The sequence below is a fragment of the Perca fluviatilis genome, chromosome 8 (assembly GCF_010015445.1).
Source record: "Perca fluviatilis chromosome 8, GENO_Pfluv_1.0, whole genome shotgun sequence".
Classification (NCBI taxonomy): Eukaryota; Metazoa; Chordata; class Actinopteri; order Perciformes; family Percidae; genus Perca; species Perca fluviatilis.
The window spans coordinates 4,383,050-4,407,517 of NC_053119.1; the positions used below are offsets into that span (position 1 = coordinate 4,383,050).

Sequence of the window (24,468 nt, forward strand, 5' to 3'; positions counted from 1 at the left end):
TAATTATGTATCGAAAGAATAGACCGAAACGCTAAAGTTCTTCTCAACGTTCATTTTTTACTCGCGCAAGCAAGACGTTCGTTACAGCACTCGGCAAAGTACAGACATGACTAGGGCTGTGCTCGATTGAAGAAATCCTGAGTCGACTAACACTCATTCAGTCGTATCGACTAATCGATTAGTCGATTTAATCGACTAATCGATTAGTCGATTTAATCGACAGATCTGTAAATCTGAGTTTCTCCGCAAAGAGTCATGCTAAAATCACCACTTTAATTCTTGTGTTTACCAGAGATGAGCTCGTATGTTTCTTGGAAATAAGTCATTCAGCATGAAAACAGCATCAGACATGACTAATGGAGTAAAGAGATCTAAGCTGACCGAGACCAAAACGACCGATTAGTCGACTAATCGACTAAAGAGGGAGCAGCCCTAGTGGGGAGAGACAAATTATTTGATCCCGTTTTGAATTAAGCCCTGAATTACACATGTGGTGTTTGTCAGTTTGAAAGATAATTTAGCAAGTGAAAGAAGTCTCTGTTTGTCCTAGTGCCACTTAGTTTTTATGTGAAACTGCCCCGTGAACTAAATCTCTCGTCTCGCACAACATGCCGTACGGCAGCGCCGCCTGGAAGACGACGTTGGGGGGCTTAAAACGTAAGGGGGGGGTGGAGGAAGGGGGGGGGGGGGGCGCTGCACGTGCCGGTTAGCCGGTTTGAAGATCCGTACGAAACGCACCGGCATCGTGGCTTCAGAGAGACGTCACTTTAGGGCTGGGCGATTATGGAGAAAATCAAAAATCACGATATCGATACCGCAAACGATATTGTAGTGTTGACTATCGGTGCTTTCACAAAATATTTACACAATGAGATTTTAGATCAATAATCATCAGTAATGTGGATGTAATGACTAAGTGGTAAAAGGCAAATAATAGAACAGCTACAACAGTCTGGTGTGTTCAGGAAATGACATCACTTTACTGTAATGCAGCCTTTAAAACAAGGAGGAGACACTTATGCCATATTACGATATCTAGTCTAATATCATGATATCGATGCAATATCAATATATTGTACAGCTCTACGCAAACTTAGACACTTTGGGCTGTATCCCACAGTCTTACACTTCAACAGTTTTAACGACAAACTGAGACTTTCTTCACTTGCAGAATTATCTTTTCAAATTGTGTAAATTCATGACTCATTCTCAAACCGGATCAAAAATCATCATTTGTCTCTCTACGTTCACTACCGTACATATTTCTTTTTCCCAAATAAGGTCCCATGGTGGTGCACCGGAAAGGGGAGGCGGCGCCCCCCCCTCCCCCCTGTGGTATTAGATATTCTCTAAAGACAACCAAGGGCAGCTCCACTTTCCCCCTGTAGACTGGTCTAAACTGGATATTATCGTCCCTACTTGAGTTCAGTGGTTGTAAAAGTTACTTTAGATGTATTTCCAACAGACTTCACTGTAATATAAACAGCGTCTTGGTATAACAGTGTAATAGTGTTGGCTATAGTATATTATATATATATATATATATATATATATATATATATATATATATATATATATATATATATATATATATAGTCCTGCTTCAGTTCTGTGCCATGCTGTCGTGGTGATGTTTTATATCAGAGGGAGTTTCTTAACGGGAGATCTCAGGACATTAATGATGTCATTCCAGTGGGGGGGATTACTCATTAGGTTACATCGTTCACACCTGGCACTAACATGAGTTATATAATTGAATATCTGTTTTTGCACATTATTTCCATAAGGGGCAAACCAATACAAAACTCCCTTTCTCCCTCTCTTTCTCTCTCTCCCTTTCTCTCTCCCTACTTCTCCTTTCTCTCTCCCTCCCTCTCTCTCCCTCCCTCTCCTTCTTTTTGCTGCCCTTTCTCTCTCCCTCTTTCTCTCTCTCTCTCTCTCTTTCTCTCCTTTTTTCTTCTCTCTCCCTTTCTCCCTTCTCTCTTCCCTCTTTCTCTATCTCTCCCCCTCCCCCACTGTCTTCTCTCCTCTCTCCTTTCTCCCCTCTCTTTCTCTCTCCCTTTCTTCCTCTCTCCCTCTCTCTCTTCTCTCTCCTCTCTTTCTCTCCTCTCTCTCCCCTCTCTCTCTCTCTCCTCTCTCTCTCTCTCCTCTCTCCCTCTCTCTCCTCTCTCTCCTCTCTCTCCTCTCTCCCTCTCTCTCCTCCCCTCTCTTTCTCTCCTCTCTCCTCCCTCTTCTCCTCTCTCTCTCTCTCTCTTCCCTCTCTCTCTCTCTCCCTCCTCTTTCTCTTCTCTCTCCCTCTCTCTCCCCTTCTCTTTCTCTCTCTCTCTCTCCCCTCTCTCCCCTCTCTCTCTCTCTCTCTCCCTCTCTCTCTCTCTCTCTCTTCTTTGTCTATCTCTACCCCTCCCCCACTGTCTCTCCTCTCCTTCTCCCCCTCTCTTTCTCTCTCCTCTCTCTTCTTTTCTCTCTCCCTTTCTCTCTCTCTCTCTCTCTCTCTCTCTCTCTCCCCTCTTTGTCTATCTCTACCCCCTCCCCCACTGTCTCTCTCTCTTCTCTCCTTCTCTCCCCCTCTCTCGCAAATTGTTCAAAATAATTGATTCGATCAGTTGCACAGCCCTAATTGTTTTTTTGTTTTTATTACCTTAAGTGAGTTATCAAACAGCCTAAACCTTCCTCTCTGTTTTTAAAAACAGTTTCACTTTCCTCACAGATTAAAATCAAAAAGTTTAAAGAGAAATCGAAACAAGCAAGTCACCGCAGATGCATTTTACACACAGATATATTTTAGAGAGATTTCTGACGCCAGGTGTGAACTGCGGTTCAGTTTCATACAGATTTTTGTCACGCGCTCTGATCTGACCGGCCACCATTCGTTTGGAGCTTTTGTTTTTCTTGCTAAAAGTCTATTTTGCTGGTAAAATGATTGTTTGGATGTACTAGCCGTAAAAAAAAAAAAAAAGAGACACAAGAGAGGAGTTGGTTCCCTGTTAAAACAAAGCTGCAACTCCGCTGCTGATACTCTGAAGACTGTAGGACGTACGTACGATGATCTGTCGCCGTTGGATTGATCGCCACCGACTGGCTTACGTTACTGATTAACCCAAGAGGGAACTTTGCACACGGACAAGTGTTTTAAAATCTGACCTGCTTCTCTAATTTGACGTTTTCACACAGTTTTCTTTGTGTGTGTTTCCGATGTCATCCCCGATGGAAGATGAACGGCCCGACTTGTCCTCTGTGAGGAAGACTGTATCTCCGTTTTCAGCCACAGTTTGTTTGCTTAAATGTCTCCCTCGGTGCTCGGACTGTGGCTTTAAAAAAAAAAAAAAAAAAAAGAAATTATTTTGTGAATCACCGTGAAGCTGGCTGATGTGCGTCTCTGTGGATTATCGGTGCCACTAAACTGCCATCCAGGATTTACGATGCAAGAGAGGATTTTTGCACTAACAGGGTTGTCCAAAATGCAAAAAAAAATTTTTTGGTTGTATATGTATTTTAATGTTTTGAATTATTGTTTTTGCAGGGTTCAACGTTAAGGTTTTTGCCTGGTCGGGGAAGTTAAAGTACATTTTTATTTGCCCTTTTACAAAGAGTTTTTTTAATTAATCGTATTAATCGTTATCAAATAACATCCAAGACTTAAGAAAATTGTGGTATTTGGTTGTTTCATTTCCATCTTCCACTACCAACCAAGGAAAATCCTTAAAGGTGCTCTAAGTGATGTCGGGTGACAGACAGCTAGCAGATAGTGAGGAGATGTTTTTTACAGTGTGTTCAGGAGACAGGCAGCTAACAGATAGTGAGATGATATTTTTACAGTGTGTTCAGGGGACAGGCAGCTAGCAGATAGTGAGGAGATGTTTTTTACAGTGTGTTCAGGGGACAGGCAGCTAGCAGATAGTGAGATGATATTTTTACAGTGTGTTCAGGGGACAGACAGCTAGCAGATAGTGAGATGATATTTTTACAGTGTGTTCAGGGGACAGACAGCTAGCAGATAGTGAGATGATATTTTTACAGTGTGTTCAGGGGACAGACGCTAGCAGATAGTGAGATGATATTTTTACAGTGTGTTCAGGGGACAGACAGCTAGCAGATAGTGAGATGATATTTTTACAGTGTGTTCAGGGGACAGACAGCTAGCAGATAGTGAGATGATATTTTTACAGTGTGTTCAGGGGACAGACAGCTAGCAGATAGAGAGGAGATGTTTTTTACAGTGTGTTCAGGGGACAGACAGCTAGCAGATAGTGAGGAGATGTTTTTTACAGTGTGTTCAGGGGACAGACAGCTAGCAGATAGTGAGATGTTGTAGCCTAGTTTAGAGCACCTTTTTAAAACCATTTTTCACTGTAGCTTGTCGTACGCCGCCGTCATCTTCTAACAAGACTGTCGTAAGACATGCGTCACTACCGCCAACTCAAATCTCGATTGGCCAACAGCACATTTAAAGCTGTAGTGCGTAACTTTTTGATACAAGTGAACGTCCGTTACATTCAAGCCATTGCCAAAGCTATTTAAGACTATCAGCTCCACACAACTCTCTCTGGATTTCTCAGTGTGACTGTATTCAGAAGATCGTGGTGTCCGGTGACTTTCCCGCGCAGAAACTCGAGTGAAGATAATGACCTCTTCTGAATCATGTTTGTTTTTAATCACAGAAGGCTTGTATCATGTGGACGCACCGACAGCGTTGTTGTCTTTACTTACAATTCCTCATGGGGGGGGATACAGAAACTATGCACTATAGCTTTAATAGCACAAATAGCCACTGTTAAATACAAGCATGTTTCTCTCTCTTTTGTAAGTACGCACATTTCTCTTCTGCTTCTCTTAAAGAGACAGTGCGTCCCTCTTAAAGGGCAAGTACAACATTATTCCTCTTACACAGTTCGTAGGCATTCGGTATAATGTTTCTAACTTTGTCATAAAGAGATTATGAATTAACAAAAGTACACACAGCAACTTATTTTAACTAGAGCGTACTGAATTGAAATTTACTCCAAAAAACAGTGCCCAAAAGTGAAAAAAAAACGACAACAAAAGTGTCAAATGTTGAAAAAAAGTGATGAAAAACTCGCCAAAAAAAACATGCGTGGAGGAGAGAGAGTGGGGAAGGCGTTGCGCGATCACAGAAGGCTTGTATCATGTGGACGCGCAGACAGTTTTGTTGTCATTACTTAGAATTCCTCATGGGGGGGTCGACAGAAACTACGCACTATAGCTTTAAATCAAACCATTCAACAAGCATTCTCCAGCGTGGGCAAGTTACTGAACAGCCAAGTGGGTTGGTACGTTTACTTACCATCGGGCAAACCCTTAACTGTTGAACCCTGTTTGGAAGTCTGGCTGATGACATTTTACACATGAGGGAAATGTTTACATGCTCATTAGAATAACCAGATCAACGTTAATTAAAATGTTTACATTGTTGTGTTGGGCCGCCACCAAAACAAAACAAGTTTCAGTCTCAACAGGATTAATTTTTTCAACATTTGTAAACATTTGGTCACGCATAATCCATATCGCAATGTTGCCAAGAAAATATGTTTATAAGATCTGTTTTAATCAGTGATGTGTCCAATCAAAGAATAACAATTTGACCAGTGCTGCATACTAGAGCCACGACTATTATCTATTAAATGCTAATAAATCAAAAAAAAAAAACACAATTTCACACCAGATTATCTGAACTCTGCGGCATTTCCTCATCTGCTTTATTTTCTGTTTGTCCAGGTGAGAGAAACTTCCCTGGTCGTACCAAAATAACGGCAATGAGACAAAGAGATGCGTGATTCTGGATACGAAGAGGATCGTAGTGAGTTGAGGCCACATTTACATCGCTACGTTTTGGTTTTTTAAGCAGAGTTTTGAGCCAAAAGTGATCTCTGTGCACCAAGGTTTTTTTTTTAAATCTCCAATAGAAGAACTGATCTCTGTTTAAACTAACACGCCCAAACCAAAATATCTCATCAACATCCTGGTATACTGGGCATCAGCAGGAGGCAGTGTGGAGACTCCGCCCCCTGCTGGTAGTTGTCTCCGATTTAGGGGTTCGGAAACACCAGAGCAGGGGGAATGAGAGGGGGAAACGCCAGAGCAGGGGGATTGAAGAGGGGGAAACACCAGAGCAGGGGGAATGAGAGGGGAAACACCAGAGCAGGGGGAATGAGAGGGGGGAAACACCAGAGCAGGGGAATGAGAGGGGGAAACACCAGAGTAGGGGGAATGAGAGGGGGGAAACACCAGAGCAGGGGGATTGAGAGGGGGAAACGCTAGAGCAAGGGGAATGAGGGGGGAATACCAGAGCAGGGGGAATGAGAAGGGCGTGGGAAACACCAGAGCAGGGGGAATGGAAGAGAGGGGAAACACCAGAGCAGAGGGAATGAGATGGGGAAACGCCAGAGCAGGGGGAATCAGAGGGGAAACGCAGAGCAGGGGGAATGAGAGGGGGAAACGCCAGAGCAAGGGGAATGGAGAGGGGGGGAACACCAGAGCAGGGAGATTAAGAGGGAGAAACGCGAGAAGAGGGGGAATGAGAGGGGGGGAACACCCAGAGCAGCGGGAATGAGAGGGGAAACGCCAGAGCAAGGGGAATGAGAGGGGGGAACACCAGAGCAGGGAGATTAAGAGGGGGAAACGCCAGAGCAGGGGTAATGAGAGGGGGAAACACCAGAGCAGGGGGAATGAGAGGGGGGAACACCAGAGCAGGGAGATTAAGAGGGGAAACGCCAGAGCAAGGGGGAATGAGAGGGGAAACGCCAGAGCAGGGGGATTAAGAGGGGGAAACTCCAGAGCAGGGGGAATGAGAGGGGAAACGCGAGAGCAGGGGGAATGAGAGGGGGGGGGGAACACCAGAGCAGGGAGATTAAGAGGGGGAAACGCCAGAGCAAGGGGAATGAGAGGGGGGGGGGGAACACCAGAGCAGGGAGATTAAGAGGGGGAAACGCCAGAGCAAGGGGAATGAGAGGGGGAAACGCCAGAGCAGGGGGAATGAGAGGGGGAAACATAGCAAAAGATATTCCTTTTTAAACCAAAACGTAGCGATGTAAATGTAGCCTGAGATAACCTTTTCCCCTCAGAATCAGAAGGTAAACCAGTTTTTAAATGAGAACTTAAGAGTGGAAGGGATGCAGATTTGATGTGCTCTAATTCAAAAGAGGATTTAAGGAGAGCTTGACTTTATGCATCGGACTCCCCGCAGAATGCGAATATGTCATCATTATGCAAAGATAATTGCATAGAGGTAATACCTATGAATGCAATTTCAATTCTTTGGAATGTGCGGCCCTGAGAAGCCTGAAAATGTGTCCCAATTTCAGTTTGTTTAGATAGGAGTGCCAACAAAATCCAAACCAGTTGCAGGAAGAAATCAAATAGTTCAGGCTAGCTGTTCTACATGTCGTGTGATGGTTCACTTGAGAAGCTACAGGTTAGGTTTTGGTTAGCTAGAGTTTCAGTTTAGCAGCCAAACGTTTGGTTGTAGTTTGCTAACGGTTCAGTTTAGTGTTTGTTGTAGTGTTGGTTCAAACGAACGGTTTGTGTCCCGTTCAATCAATGAAAAATTCCCCCTTTCATAGAAAACGTGTCATGATATTAACTTTGAAGCCTATAATCGAAGCTAAAGGTATTTTTAATGCAAAACATGAACCAGACACACGCAGAGAGGGAAAATGTCTCCCCTTCCGGTGTTTCCCACGGGACCTCATTTTGGAAGTTTGAAGCGCTAGTTAACGGCGAGTAGTAGTCTTGTTTACATTTAACATTATACACGGTAGGGGTGGCAATCACCAGAGCCCTCACGATACGAAATCATCACGATACGAAATCATCACGATACGAAATCATCACGATACGAAATCATCACGATACGAAAACATCACGATACGAAATCATCGCGATACGAAATCATCGCGATACGAAATCATCGCGATACGAAATCATCGCGATACGAATCGCGATACGAAATCATCGCGATACGATATCATCACGATACTTGTGTCACGATACAATATTATCACGATGCTTATGTTGTGATGCAATATCACGATACTTGTGTCACGATACGATATCACGATACAAGATTATCTTGATACTTATGTCATGTTTCCCACGGGACCTCATTTTGGAAGTTTGAAGCGCTAGTTAACGGCGAGTAGTAGTCTTGTTTACATTTAACATTATACACGGTAGGGGTGGCAATCACCAGAGCCCTCACGATACGAAATCATCACGATACGATATCATCACGATACGAAAACATCACGATACGAAAACATCACGATACGATATCATCACGATACGAAAACATCACGATACGAAAACATCACGATACAAAATCATCACGATACAATATCATCACGATACGATATCATCACGATACGATATCATCACGATACGAAATCATCACGATACGAAATCATCACGATACGAAAACATCACGACACGAAAACATCACGATACGATATCATCACGATACGAAATCATCACGATACTTAACGTCACGATACAAAATCCTCACGATACTTATGTCACAATACACTATTCTGCGATATATTGCAATTCATTACCCTTTTTCCAACTTCAAATTGTTCCCAATTTCAAATTATGTCCCAAAGGAAACTTTGTCAACATGTTTTTTCTAAAAAGATAAATGTCTCTCGTTTGTTCATCTCACTTTAATTTACAACTGCTGCAAAATGGGATTGTGAAGCAGACAAACTCACCAACTCATATATAACAATATATCGGTACTTGGCGTCTGTGTATCGATACAGTATTGCCACGGAAAATATCGCGATACTATGCTGTATCCACCCCTAATACACAGAGCTTGAGTGTGATTTGGCTCCACAGCTTATCTAGTTTTCACAGTCTTATACTTCCACATGTTTTCCACAAACTGCAACTTTATTGACTTGCAGAAATTCTTTTAAACAAACTATTTTTTAAATATTTTTTTGGAAGGGTTCCCTTTATTTAATAGTGACAGTGGATAGACAGGAAAGGTGGGAGAGAGAGAGAGGGGATGACACGCAGCAAAGGGCCACAGGTCGGACTCTAACCCGGGCCGCTGCAAAGGACTCAGGCTATATGGGGCGCACGCTCTGAGTGAGCTAGAGGTCGCCCCAAATTAATTTTTTAATAGTACATAGGGCAATTTCATTTCTGCAGTTGAAACCATCCTAGTAGTCGGAGCAGCTTCTAGCATCCGAGGAGCAACTTGGAGTCAGTAGCTGTGTTAGAAACCGTTCCCTCCTTCACTCGCTATTCCCTATATCAGTGGTTCTCAAACTTTTTTCAATAATGTTCCCCCTTTTCAATTATTTCTTTAAGCCAAGTTACCCCCTGACCAGCGCTAATTATTTTTGGTAGAACAAAAAGTCTATATAAAGAGGAACAGCACAGCGATGTCAGAGATAGATTTACTAAACAGCCTTGTAACTAAAAAACATTTAAATGCTGATGACAAAAACTTGAAAAAAGACAATATGGTATAAGGAAGTAAGGCAAGAATAGGTCAAATAGTATCAAAAACTTGAGAAAAAGTGACATAACTTGGAAAAAAGTGAGGAGAGTTGGACAGTAAGGAAGGAAGGATAGATTAGGTCCAAAGAAGGAGACACAAATGTCACATTTTTGGTAGGAAAAAAAAAAAGTCTACACAAAGAGGAACAATGTTCTGGACAACAGCCTTGTTACTATTAAACATTTAGTTAAATATCTCATGTACCCCCTGCAGTCCTCCAGAGTACCCCTAGGGGGACACGTACCCCCATTTGAGAACCACTGCCCTATATAGTGTTTATTGAATGGTGAACTATATAGGGAACGTCTCTATCTATCTATCTATCTATCTATCTATCTATCTATCTATCTATCTATCTATCTCTCTATCTCTCTATCTATCTATCTATCTATCTATCTATCTATCTATCTATCTATCTATCTATCTATCTATCTATCTATCTATCTATCTATCTATCTATCTATCTATCTATCTATCTATCTATCTATCTATCTCTCTCTCTCTCTCTCTCTCTCTCTCTCTCTCTCTCTCTCTCTCTCTCTCTCTCTCTCTCTCTCTCTCTCTCTCTCTCTCCCCCTTTCATGTCTGAGTTGTAGTAAAAGTGCCCAAAAAAGAATCTTTAAAACATTATTTTAATATATTTTTGGCTCTTGCCGTAAACTACAAGACTACTAAAGGGTCCGTGATGGTCCATCGGAAGGGGAGGGACTTCGCCTCTGTTAGCCCACTGTTGGGTTTTTCCTCTTGAACCATATTAGTTCAAACATTACACTTTTTTTTTTTTAACGAATTAAGGAACAAACACAGGGAAAGGCTTTAGTAACACAAAAGCGACAAAAACACGGAAAATGACAAAAACACACTTAGGAAAACAAACGGTTGGGTTTAGGAAAGAAACATTGGGGGAAGGCTTAAAAAAAAATAACAAAAAAAGGGTTGAAAAGCGCCACATGCAGGACGCAATCCCAGCTCTCCCGGGTGACAGTCCCGTGTTTTACCCTAACCCACCTCAACAACTTGCGTCCCTTTTATACTACTCGCTACGGCGAATTGTGTTGGTAAACACGCTGAAAGGCAATTATGCGTCTTGATAACATGGCAAAATGGCATACAAATTGGCGTGTCGTACATACAACCTCTTTACGTGGACTTTCGCCTTATCAACACTACTCGCTACCGTAATCGTTCTGTGATCACGAAATATGCTTCCCGTTGAAATACAGTACAGGCCAAAAGTTTGGACACACCTTCTCATTCAATGTGTTTTCTTTATTTTCATGACTATTTACATTGTAGATTCTCACTGAAGGCATCAAAACTATGAATGAACACATATGGAATTATGTACTTAACAAAAAGTGTGAAATAACTGAAAACATGTCTTATATTTTAGATTCTTCAAAGTAGCCACCCTTCTGCAAACCCTTGGTGTTCTCTCAATGAGCTTCATGAGGTAGTCACCTGAAATGGTTTTACCTTCACAGGTGTGCTTTGTCAGGGTTAATTAGTGGAAGTTTTTCCCTTATTAATACATTTTTTTTATTTTTTTTTATTGCTTTTTAGAAGTTTTTGTAGCTTTTTAAAAAGTTTTTGTCGCTTTTTAGAAAGTTTTTGTCGCTTTTTAGAAAGTTTTTGTTGCTTTTAAAAAGTTTTTGTAGCTTTTAAAAAAGTTTTTGTTGCTTTTTAGAAAATTTTTGTTGCTTTTTAGAAAGTTTTTGTTGCTTTTTTGAAGTTTTTGTTGCTTTTTAGAAAATTTTTGTTGCTTTTTAAAAAGTTTTTGTCGCTTTTTAGAAAGTTTTTGTCGTTTTTTAGAAAGTTTTTGTCGCTTTTTAGAAGTTTTTGTCGCTTTTTAAAAAGTTTTAGTTTTTTAGAAAGTTTTTGTCGCTTTTTAGAAAGTTTTTGTAGCTTTTTAAAAAGTTTTTGTAGCTTTTTAAAAAGTTTTTGTTGCTTTTTAGAAAGTTTGTCGCTTTTTTCAAAGTCTCTTTAAAAAAAAAATTCACTTTTGTCGACCTAATGTAGTCTTCCTTCCTTCCTTCCTTCTACTGTCTTTTTTTTTTCAAGTTTGTTGTTTTTTGAATATTTTTCGCTATTTTAAAGTTTTTGTTGCTTTTTTTTCAAAGTTTTAGTAAAAGCTTTTAAAAAAGTTTGTCGCTGTTAAAAAAGTTTTTGTCACTTTTTTCAAAGTCGCTTTAACAAAAATTCACGTTTGTCAACCTAATGTTGCCTTCCTTCCTTCTACTCTTTTTAAAAAAATGTTAACCACTTTTTAAAAAATTTTCTCGCTTTTTTTTGAAGTTTTTGATGCTTTTTTTCGAAGTCGCTTAAAAAAAAAGTCAGTTTTGTTGACCTAATGTTGCCTTCCTTTCTTCCTTCTTTCTACCGTCTTCCGTTTTCGTTGCTTTTTTAAAATTACCTACCTTATTTCCACAAACACAGAGGTTGTGATTCTGTGAATCAGGGTCTCTGTGATTCGTGGATTTATTGGCTGTGATGCCAAATATAAATGAGAAGTTTTGACAGATCTTTGATAACACACGAGGAGGATAATGTCTGTGAATCCAAGTAAAATGCAGACTTTGTTTATACCGAATGCGCGGCACAAAACAGGTAATTTTTAAATCACGTGAGGTTCTATGGTATGACTGGTCCTCGCGTGCGAATAATGCTTTAGCAAATAATGCTTTAGCAAATAAACCTTACAGATTACTCGAGAGAAATGACGTCCAAACCTAATGGAGGAGTTTGTTAGATGTGTTGGAAGAGTTGGGGCATTTATATCGGTGAAATTTCACAGCCTATAGTGGAAGAGTAACTACACTATTTTGGACACGTCCGCCATTGCATGACAGAGGAGAACGGTGCAAAATTTTGACCTTACAAGCTAAAAAATGTTTTCTCTGTCGACAGGACAACAGTGAAACGGTTACCTAACATTGTCACCCTGTTTTCTAAAACAGTTGGTGGAAGTTTCAAGTGACCCAAAACGCAGGTTGTGTGGACGAGATGCCAAAATGCAGAGATGCAATGTAACGTTGGATCAAATAATCACCACTTTTATCATCGTAAAACACACTTAATCAAAGTCGACAGAAACAAAATAAACTATCAAAAGTCGTCTTGGTTAATCTTTCCACTGTTCCAACAATCGCCACTCTGGTTTGGTTGAAATAAACCCTTAATTCACCCATTTACATGTGGAAATATGCTGGCTCTATACACGCTAAAAGTCCTGATTATTTACATGGAGTCTGGTGGAGATATGCTGGCTCTATACACGCTAAAGTCCTGATTATTTACATGGAGTCTGGTGGAGATATGCTGGCTCTATACACGCTGAAAGCCTGATTATTTACATGAAGTCTGGTGGAAATATGCTGGCTCTATACACGCTAAAAGTCCTGATTATTTACATGAAGTCTGGTGGAAATATGCTGGCTCTATACACGCTAAAGTCCTGATTATTTACATGAAGTCTGGTGGAAATATGCTGGCTCTATACACGCTAAAAGTCCTGATTATTTACATGAAGTCTGGTGGAAATATGCTGGCTCTATACACGCTAAAAGTCCTGATTATTTACATGAAGTCTGGTGGAAATATGCTGGCTCTATACACGCTAAAAATCCTGATTATTTACATGGAGTCTGGTGGAAATATGCTGGCTCTATACACGCTAAAAGTCCTGATTATTTACATGGAGTCTGGTGGAGATATGCTGGCTCTATACACGCTAAAAAGTCCTGATTATTTACATGGAGTCTGGTGGAAATATGCTGGCTCTATACCGCTAAAAGTCCTGATTATTTACATGGAGTCTGGTGGAGATATGCTGGCTCTATACACGCTAAAAGTCCTGATTATTTACATGGAGTCTGGTGGAAATATGCTGGCTCTATAGACACTAAAAGTCCTGATTATTTAAATGGAGTCTGGTGGCGATATGCTGGCTCTATACACGCTAAAAGTCCTGATTATTTACATGGAGTCTGGTGGAGATATGCTGGCTCTATACCGCTAAGCGATTATTTACACGAGTCTGGTGGAGATATGCTGGCTCTACACAGCTAAAAGTCCTGATTATTTACACGAGTCTGGTGGAGATATGCTGGACTATACATGCAAAAGTCCGATTATTTACATGGAGTCTGGTGGAGATATACTGGCTCTATACACGCTAAAGTCTGATTATTTACATGGAGTCTGGTGGAGATATGCTGGCTCTACACGCTAAAAGTCCGATTATTTACGGAGTCTGGTGGAGATATGCTGGCTCTACACAGCTAAAAGTCCTGATTATTACACGGGTCTGGTGGAGATATGCTGGCTCTACACAGCTAAAAGTCCTGATTATTTACAGGAGTCTGGTGGAGATAGCTGGCTCTATACATGCTAAAGTCTGATTATTTACATGGAGTCTGGTGGAGATATGCTGGCTCTACACGCTAAAGTCCGATTATTTACACGGAGTCTGGTGGAGATATGCTGGCTCTATACATGCTAAAAGTCCGATTATTTACAGGGAGTCTGGTGGAAATAGCTGGCTCTATCACGCTAAAGCCGATTATTTACATGGAGTCTGGTGGAAATATGCTGGCTCTATTCACGCTAAAAGCCGATTATTTACATGGAGTCTGGTGGAGATATCTGGCTCTACACCCCAAAAGTCTGATTATTTACACGGAGTCTGGTGGAGATATGCTGGCTCTATGCAGCTAAAGTCTGATTATTTACATGGAGTCTGGTGGAGATATGCTGGCTCTACACACGTAAAAGTCCTGATTATTTACACGAGTCTGGTGGAGCAAGTATTTAATGAAGTCTGGTGGAGATATGCTGGCTCTATACACGCTAAAAGTCCTGATTATTTACATGGAGTCTGGTGGAGTTTGGTGATGGTGATTTCGGGGCTGTTTCATGTTAAACTAAAAGGATCTTACTCTTTAACTAAAAGCTCTATCTCTGTAGGGATCCTTTCCATAATGTTGTCAGACACTTAGAAGAATAATCTCAGTCTATCAGCGGCAACAACAGAACTTTTAGTGGACGCAAATTGACGATGCACAATTTGCCCTATACGATTACATCGCAGCCCAGTTCACGGATGCCGGTTACAGCGTTCTCGCTCAATACTGGACTAATGTCAAAGATGACAAATATTTTTGTTCACATTAGTCACTTATAGACACCAATGCATGGGGAAATAGGGTCCAGATTTAAAAAAATACTCAAATTACCCTTTAAAAAACTATCGGAGTGCGGCAGAGTTCTGCTTTGATTCTGTCATAGCTATAATTTGCCGTCCTTTTCATTAGGTGACGTCTATTCTTTCTATTCTGGTCGCGTCCTCTCACCATTTCTCTGAGACAGAGCTGGATTGATTTAGTCTTGGCAGGAGGAGGAGGAAGAACACTGTGGAAAACTCAATTATAACTCTGCTAAACGTTAACGTATTGCCCCCAAAACCCCTAAAAACCCATGTTGCAAACACCTGTACTGACCCAACAACTAACTTAGCTTCTGCTCAATCAAATGTAGAAACTAATCCAAGCTTTTCTTTTCTAGATACCTAACAAATTGGCTCCTAATTTAAAACTGCAACAACATATTCCTGGTACAAGCACCGACGCACTTCTGATTTTCAGTTTAACAAAACTACTTTGACTTTTTGATGAACTGTGATTGTCGTGGTTGTGGTTTAAGAGTTATTTTTCTCATCATTTATGTATTCGAGGCTTCACATGCGTCAGTTTGTCTGTCACCAGCTGCCGTGACTGATCCGTGTGTTAACTCCCCCCCCCCCTGCCGATAGATAAACACCAGAGCAAATGCTTTTCTGCTTTTACACCTGTCAGCAATACATTAGGGTAGTATAATACTAAATACTTTATTTGGATCTTTGCTGCGTCACTTTGAAACTAAAAAAACAAGGTTTTCTCCTTCTTACTTCAGATATTGCAGGCTGTTCCCATGAGCCATTTGTACATATCGCTACGAAAAGTAAAGCGCTGTAATTCGTATGTGTTCCACGTATTTATAGCTGTTTGCACCACATTAACTGCTGCTGTGTCAGAGCGCTCTGGTCCACATAGAGCAGTGTTTCTTTATAATAGGGGTATGTGGAGTACTGCAGGGGGTACGTGAGATTTTTTGCTAAATGCTAATTTAAAAAAATCTCACACATACGTTATAATGCTCGCCTAGCTGCTAGCGTGGCACGCCCTCATACTCTCCTTCTGACTGGCTAGTAGTCCTTACCTACAGTGGGTACGGAAAGTATTCAGACCCCTTTAAATGTTTCCCTTTTTGTTTCATTGCAGCCATTTGCTAAAATCAAAAAAGTTAATTTTATTTCTCATTAATGTACACTCAGCACCCCATCTTGACAGAAAAAAAACAGAAATGTAGAAATTTTTGCAAATTTATTAAAAAAGAAAAACTGAAATATCACATGGTCATAAGTATTCAGACCCTTTGCTGTGACACTCATATTTAACTCACATGCTGTCCATTTCTTCTGATCCTCCTTGAGATGGTTCTACTCCTTCAGTGGAGTCCTGCTGTGTTTAATTAAACTGAATGGATTTGATTAGGAAAAGCACACACCTGTCTATTTGCTCTGACATGCATAAGTCCTGTAAGGACTTACACCTTACAGCTCACAGTTCATGTCAGAACAAATGAAAATCATGAGGTCGAAGGAACTGCCCAAGGAGCTCAGAGACAGAATTGTGGCGAGTCACAGATCTGGCCAAGGTTACAAACGAATTTCTGCAGCACTCAAGGTTCCTAAGAGCACAGTGGCCTCCATAATCTTTAAATGGAAGAAGTTTGGGACGACCAAAACTCTTCCTAGACCTGGCCGTCCAGCCAAACTGAGCAATCGTGGGAGAAGAGCCTTGGTGAGAGAGGTAAAGAAGAACCCAAAAGATCACTGTGGCTGAGCTCCAGAGATGCAGTAGGGAGATGGGAGAAAGTTCCACAAAGTCAACCATCACTGCAGCCCTCCTCCAGTCGGGGCTTTATGGCAGAGTGGCCCGACGGAAGCCTCTCCTTAGTGCAAGATGTATGAAAGCCTGCATAGAGTTTGCCAAAAAACACATGAAGAACTCCCAGACTATGAGAAATAAGATTCTCTGGTCTGATGAGACCAAGAATGAACTTTTTGGCGTTAATTCTAAGCGGTATGTGTGGCGAAAACCAGGCACTGCTCATCACCTGCCCAATACAATCCCAACAGTGAAACATGGTGGGGGCAGCATCGTGCTATGGGGGTGTTTTTCAGCTGCAGGGACAGGACGACTGGTTGCAATTGAAGGAAAAGATGAACGTGGTCAAGTGCAGAGAGATCCTGGAAGAAAACCTCATCCAGAGTGCTCAGGACCTCAGACTGGGCCCAAGGTTCACCTTCCAACAAGACAATGACCCTAAGCACACAGCTAAAATAACAAAGGAGTGGCTTCGGAACAACTCTGTGCCAGAGCCCTGACCTAAACCCAATTGAGCATCTCTGGAGAGACCTGAAAAAGGCTGTCCACCAACGTTCACCATCCAACCTGACGGAACTGGTGAGGATCTGCAAGGAACACTGGCAGAGGATCCCCAAATCCAGGTGTGAAAAACTTGTTGCATCGTTCCCAAGAAGACTCATGGCTGTACTAGCTCAAAAGGGTGTATATATATATTATAGAAATCTATATAGAAATATATATATATATATTATAGAAATATATATAGAAATCTGGTCAAATTTAGAGTTGGCCCATTAAGTTTCCCTCTGCATGTTCACACACACACACATAGTGCGTCTCACTCTTTGTGGGGACCCGTCATTGATATAATGCATTGCCTAGCCCCTTACCCTAACCTTAACCATCACAACTAAATGCCTAACCTTAACCCTTACCCTAACCTTAAACATAACCTAATTCTATCCCTAATCCTAAAACCAAGTCTTAACCCTCAAACAGCCCTTTAAACTTGTGGGCTCCAGCATTTTGGCCCCACAAAGCTGTCGGGACCCCACAAGTATACTGGACTCCCGGTTTTTGGACCCCATGGATATAGTTAAACAAGAACACACACACACGCACACTCCTCTCTTTCCTTCTCTCCGCAGGCCGCCTCCTGTTAACAGCTTCTTAATAGCATCCACTTAGCGTGTCTTAAATGTCTGGCCGTGAAACAGGACTCCCTCCCACCTGCTGTCTCTTCAACTTTCATCACCGCGGCCCCCTGGCTCCCTTCATCCAGCCTTTCTTTTACCCAACAACGCCGGCAGCGTTCATTTCTGTAATATATATATATATATATATATATATATATATATACTAGTTTATCGAGTCTCCGTGTTGCTGATCTCCACTCTTATGTTGTCTTTGTTTTTGAATCTCCAGGCTCAGTCGGACCTTCCTTTTGGGCATCGGAGGGGAATAATGCAATCGGTGAAACAATCTGGAAGCAAGCGGCTATTTATAATGGTCGGATAGTGAGGGGATTTGAGGGTGAAGGGGGGGTCAGATATAATATTTCAGGTGCTGATGAGCCCATTGGTCTGTGAGGAAATCGACTTCCATAAAGAGAAAGATGGGGTTCCCTTTGCCTTTAGGGAGATGCGATATAAACCGACTTATATTGCCAAAACTGAGCTGAGCTTCTCAAATCTGTTTCGCTGCGTTCAGTTTCCGTCTTCGAAATCAACCAAAAGGTAAGGAACGTTTGCTTCTCTTCTGCTGATTGTTTTTGTGATTCCTAGACAAGCTTTTTGGCCCTGTCGGCATGCAGGTTTCTGGATGTTTTCTTTGAGTTCTTGTTAGAATTTAGTTTTTATTTTGGATGTTTTGAACTGTCGATAAAACAAACCAGCTTGTCAGAAACTGCTGCTGTAGTTGGATGTTAAAGGGTAACTACTGTTTTTTTCAACCAGGACCCTATGTTCCAGTATTAAGGGAGATCTCTGCAGTCGGCAGCAGAGATACAAGCTACAATGTAAGTTAATGGAGCAACTGTCCAGCTCGTATTTACATTCACAAAAGGGCTCATTTTGCCGCTGGCAGACTCAGATTAATATTCTAAGTGTCTGACAACATTATGGGATGGATTTCTAATGAGGTCGACCTTTCTGTTGAAGAGTAAGGTCCTTTTTTTAAACATGAAATCATCCCACCAGACTCCATGTAAATAAACAGTAATTTAAGCATCGTAAAATACGCTTCATTCACAGTCGACACAAACAAAATTAAACTATCACAACTCTAGTAATAAACTCTAGAAATAAACACACAGTTTACTGATTTACATGTGAACATTTGTTGGCTCTATACACACTAAAAGTATTGTTTTTTTAAATGGAGTCTGGTGGGTTTAGAGCTAGCGACTTCAGAGCTGTTTCTGGTTAAACAGAAAGGTCTCAAAGAGGTTTTAAAGGTCGACCTCCTTTAGAAACCCTTTCCATAATGTTGTCAGACACTTAGAATATTAATCTGAGTCTGTCAGCAGCTAAACGAGCACTTTTGTGAATGTAAATACAAGCTGGACAGTTGCCCTATTAACTTAGATTGTAGCTTGTTTCTCTGCTGCCGACTGCAGAGATCTCGCTTAATACTGGACCAATGTCAAATATTGTTGTTCCCATCAGACACTTAGACACAAAAACATAGGAAATTAGGGTCCTGGTTACCCTTTAATACGGTTCATATGTGGGATGAAGCAGTCAGTGCTGCAGGTTAAGGCTCCACAATTAATCACAATTTTATCAAAATCGCAATATGGACTATAGCACAATATCCAAATCGCAAGGGGAGGGCGTAGTATTTGTTAAACCTCCTGTTGTCCTCCTGTTGACCTGTTATCATATCAAAATGTCTATATCAGTAATATGATCTCTCTTTAACCAAGTTACCCCAAAATAACATGGATGGTTCCCTACAACACTCTTCGCAAGGACTATTAATGATCACTACTTTCACTGAATTTTGAGTGTTTTATTCAATTTTATAGCATTTGGAAGAAATTGAAACCGTTTCTAAACAGTATTCTGACTAAACTTTGACATACACACATCTTTTGTTGATTGTTAATCAACATATGTTCCTTTTTAATATTAGTCACCTGATTCACTCTAAATATGCTCTGTTTAGTCCTTATTACACATGTGAAAAATCCGCCCCCTGTTACAGACACTGCACATTAATTTTGTAATAGCATTGCCGGCTTTGTAGTTAAATTCAACAAACCTACCTGCCTGCCAGATGATATATAATGCCCCAAGCTTCATGTGCTGAATTGCATCTTGTGGACGCGGTCACATCAGCGTGATAAGGCATTTGTTGTAAAATGGTGATGCGCTCCTTTAAGAGAGGTGTGTGTGTGTGTGTGTGTGTGTGTGTGTGTGTGTGTGTGTGTGTGTGTGTGTGTGTGTGTGTGTGTGTGTGTGTGTGTGTGTGTGTGTGTGTGTGTGTGTGTGTGTGTGTGTGTGTGTGTTCTTGTTTAATTATATTCGTGGGGTCCAAAAACCAGGGAGTCCAGTATACTTGTGGGGTCCCGACAGCTTTGTGCGGCCAAAATGCTGGACCCCACAAGTTTAAAGGACTGTTTGAGGGTTAAGACTTGGTTGTAGGGGTTAAGGTTAGGCATTTAGTTGTGATGGTTAAGGTTAGGGTAAGGGTTAAGGTTAGGCATTTAGTTGTGATGGTTAAGGTGAGGGTAAGGGTTAAGGTTAGGCATTTAGTTGTGATGGTTAAGGTTAGGGTAAGGGTTAAGGTTAGGCATTTAGTTGTGATGGTTAAGGTTAGGTTAAGGGTTAAGGTTAGGCATTTAGTTGTGATGGTTAAGGTAAGGGTTAAGGTTAGGCATTTAGTTGTGATGGTTAAGATTAGGTTAAGGGTTAAGGTTAGACATTTAGTTGTGATGGTTAAGGTTAGGGTAAGGGTTAAGGTTAGGCATTTAGTTGTGATGGTTAAGGTTAGGGTAAGGGTTAAGGTTAGGCATTTAGTTGTGTAAGTGGTCAGAAGAGAGAGAGAGCAGACGTGTTGTAGATGCGACCGGAGCAGAGTTGGTGGAATAAGTTTAGGTTTTGTACCCAGTGTGTGTGTGTGGTGTCAGACTGAAAGCCAAGTTCAGTCATTGTCTCACCAGAAACGGGATTTTAACCCCGACGTTATTCATGTTATAACGTCGAGCCCTGGAGGTAACGAGTCTCCGCTGGTGTTCTGACCACGGTGGAAACGAAGCGACCAGGAGAGGTCAACACACTGAACATTTTAACAGCTGATTAACGTGTGCTTGTTGCCCCGTGCGGGCTGATGAGCTCATCTGTTGACATTTCCCAAAGCCTTCCTACAGCTGCTTAATTAAAAGCTTTCCACACAACAAACATAGCCTACATGTGTCATTAGTATGAGAAAACGTCACATAAACACTAGAAACTAGAAACATAAATGTAGCTCAGAATCGCTGCTTGACAGTCTTATTTAAACACTTCTGATCGACACTAGTTTTTACTTTATTCTGTTGGAGATCTTGATCTACTCAGCAGGGGCGTAGCACAAAATTCTGGGCCCGCTGTCACTACCCAAAGTGAGTCGAGTGCAGATGTGAGGCGCGCATGCTCAGATTTAAACTGTTTACGGTATAACGTGTCTTACTGAAATTTGTGAAATCTGTAAAATAATAAACTTTTCTCTTTACATACAATAACAGAAGATGGAAATCATTTCAAAAACGTTGTAGCTATCTATGATTGTTTGATTGCTAACGTTAGCTCAAAACGCCATTCAAGTGACAGCCTCTGTTGTGTTTGATTGCTAACTTGTAGCTAGCAGTCATTTCAAAAACGTTGTAGCTATCTATGATTGTTTGATTGCTAACGTTAGCTCAAAACGCCATTCAAGTGACAGCCTTTGTTGTGTTTGATTGCTAACTTGTAGATAGCAGTCATTTCAAAAACGTTGTACCAATCTATGATTGTTTGATTGCTAACGTTAGCTAAAAACGCCGTTAGCATCTTGTAGGCTACTTGAGGCAAAGTGACGCACGCGCAACTCACATCAGCACTCGACTCACTTTGGGTAGTGGCACCCGTAAACACAAGCCCATTTCCCCCATTTTAGCCTCACTCCACTGGCTGCCCCTACATTTTAGGATCCACTTTAAAGTTCTGAGTGTCCCCAAAAACAAAGTGTAAGCTCAGAGGGGATCGTGTCTTTGCTGTTGCAGCTCCTGAACTGTGGAACGATCTTCCTCTGCCCATTAGGCAGACCTCTTCACTGTCTGTTTTTAAATCCCATCCTAAAAACCCGCCTCCTCTCATTGGCCTTTGACCCCAAACACTGACATTTGGTCGTCTTTCTTGACACTTGTTGCTCTTCCCGTCGTTTTTGTCACTTTTTTCGCTGTTTTTTGTCAATTTTCTCAATGTTTTTGAAGCTTTCCTCACGTTTTTGTCACTTTTCGCTATGTTTTTGAAGCTATCCCAATGTTTTTGTCACTATTCTTGATGTTTTTGAAGGTTTCCCAATGTTTTTGTCACTTCTTTCATCGTTTTTGTCACTATTCTCGATGTTTTTTAAGCTTTCCCAATGTTTTTGTCACTTTTTTCGTCAGTTTTGTCACTTTTCTCTGTTTTTGAAGCTTACCTCACGTTTTTGTCACTTTTCGCTATGTTTTTGAAGCTATCCCAATGTTTTTGTCACTATTCTTGATGTTTTTGAAGGTTTCCCAATGTTTTTGTCACTTTTTTCATCGTTTTTGTAACTTTTCTCGATGTTTTTGAACCTTTCCTGACGTTTTTGCCACTTTTTTCCAATTGTTTTGTCACTATTTCCAAAACAAAGCGTAAGCTCAAAGGGGATCATGTCTTTGCTGTTTGAGCTCCTAAACTGTGGAACGATCTTCCTCTGGCTAATAGACAGTCATCGTCACTGTCTGTTTTAAATCCCATCCTAAAACCCGCCTCTCCTCTGCGCCTTTGACCCCAAACAGTGACATTTGGTCGTCTTTTCTTGACACTTTGTTGCTTTTCCTCCCCGCTTTTGTTACACTTTTTCACGCGTTTTTGTCAATTTTCTCAATGTTTTTGAAGCTTCCCCAATGTTTTGTAAACTTTTTGTTGCGGTTTTGTCACTTTTTCATCGTTTTTGTCACTATTCTCTTTTTTTTAAGCTTTCCCAATGTTTTTGTCACTTTTTTCGTCGGTTTTGTCACTTTTCTGTTTTTGAAGCTTTCCTCACGTTTTTGTCACTTTTCGCTACGTTTTTGAAGCTATCCCAATGTTTTTGTCACTTTTTTCGTCGTTTTTGTCACTTTTTTCATCGTTTTTGTCACTTTTCTCGATGTTTTTGAACCTTTCCTGACGTTTTTGTCACTTTTCGCTATGTTTTTGAAGCTTTATCCCAATGTTTTGTCTGTTTTTTCGTCGCTTTTTTGTCACTTTTCTCTGTTTTTGAAGCTTTCCTCACGTTTTTGTCACTTTTCGCTATGTTTTTGAAGCTATCCCAATGTTTTTGTCACTTTTTTCGTCGTTTTTGTCACATTTTTCATGGTTTTTGTCACTATTCTTGATGTTTTTGAAGGTTTTCCAATGTTTTGTCACTTTTTTCATCGTTTTTGTAACTTTTCTCGATGTTTTTGAACCTTTCCTGACGTTTTTGCCACTTTTTTCCAATTGTTTTGTCACTATTTCCAAAACAAAGCGTAAGCTCAAAGGGGATCGTGTCTTTGCTGTTTGAGCTCCTAAACTGTGGAACGATCTTCCTCTGGCTAATAGACAGTCATCGTCACTGTCTGTTTTTAAATCCCATCTAAAAACCCGCCTCCTCTCATTGGCCTTTGACCCCAAACACTGACATTTGGTCGTCTTTCTTGACACTTGTTGCTCTTCCCGTCGTTTTTGTCACTTTTTTCGCTGTTTTTTGTCAATTTTCTCAATGTTTTTGAAGCTTTCCCAATGTTTTTGTCACTTCTTTCATCGTTTTTGTCACTATTCTCGATGTTTTTGAAGCTTTCCCAATGTTTTTGTCACTTTTTTCGTCAGTTTTGTCACTTTTCTCTGTTTTTGAAGCTTACCTCACGTTTTTGTCACTTTTCGCTATGTTTTTGAAGCTATCCCAATGTTTTTGTCACTATTCTTGATGTTTTTGAAGGTTTCCCAATGTTTTTGTCACTTTTTTCATCGTTTTTGTAACTTTTCTCGATGTTTTTGAACCTTTCCTGACGTTTTTGCCACTTTTTTCCAATTGTTTTGTCACTATTTCCAAAACAAAGCGTAAGCTCAAAGGGGATCATGTCTTTGCTGTTTGAGCTCCTAAACTGTGGAACGATCTTCCTCTGGCTAATAGACAGTCATCGTCACTGTCTGTTTTTAAATCCCATCCTAAAACCCGCCTCCTCTCCTTGGCCTTTGACCCCAAACAGTGACATTTGGTCGTCTTTCTTGACACTTGTTGCTTTTCCCGTCGTTTTTGTCACTTTTTTCGCCGTTTTTTGTCAATTTTCTCAATGTTTTTGAAGCTTTCCCAATGTTTTTGTAACTTTTTTCGTTGGTTTTGTCACTTTTTTCATCGTTTTTGTCACTATTCTCTTTTTTTTAAGCTTTCCCAATGTTTTTGTCACTTTTTTCGTCGGTTTTGTCACTTTTCTGTTTTTGAAGCTTTCCTCACGTTTTTGTCACTTTTCGCTACGTTTTTGAAGCTATCCCAATGTTTTTGTCACTTTTTTCGTCGTTTTTGTCACTTTTTTCATCGTTTTTGTCACTTTTCTCGATGTTTTTGAACCTTTCCTGACGTTTTTGTCACTTTTCGCTATGTTTTTGAAGCTATCCCAATGTTTTTGTCACTTTTTTCGTCGTTTTTGTCACTTTTCTCTGTTTTTGAAGCTTTCCTCACGTTTTTGTCACTTTTCGCTATGTTTTTGAAGCTATCCCAATGTTTTTGTCACTTTTTTCGTCG

The 24,468-nt window shown here is 40.8% G+C and overlaps 2 protein-coding genes across 3 annotated transcripts in view; both read left to right on the forward strand.

The window, feature by feature from the left end:
* Positions 1-199, forward strand: part of LOC120564249 — a 12,127-nt gene extending 11,928 nt beyond the window's left edge. Inside the window, exon 4 of the mRNA XM_039809098.1 lies at positions 1-199. This exon is cut by the window's left edge and continues 1,341 nt beyond it. The gene's annotated coding sequence lies outside the window, so the exon portion shown is untranslated.
* Positions 200-5,795: 5,596 nt separating this feature from the next.
* The window catches only part of LOC120564259 (troponin I, fast skeletal muscle-like), a 30,724-nt gene continuing 12,051 nt past the window's right edge, over positions 5,796-24,468 (forward strand). Inside the window, exon 1 of one of the 2 annotated variants that reach the window (XM_039809116.1) lies at positions 5,796-5,815. The gene's annotated coding sequence lies outside the window, so the exon portion shown is untranslated. Of the gene's footprint in view, positions 5,816-18,103; positions 18,231-24,468 lie in introns of those variants that run through there. The other variant, XM_039809115.1, reaches the window with a different exon arrangement.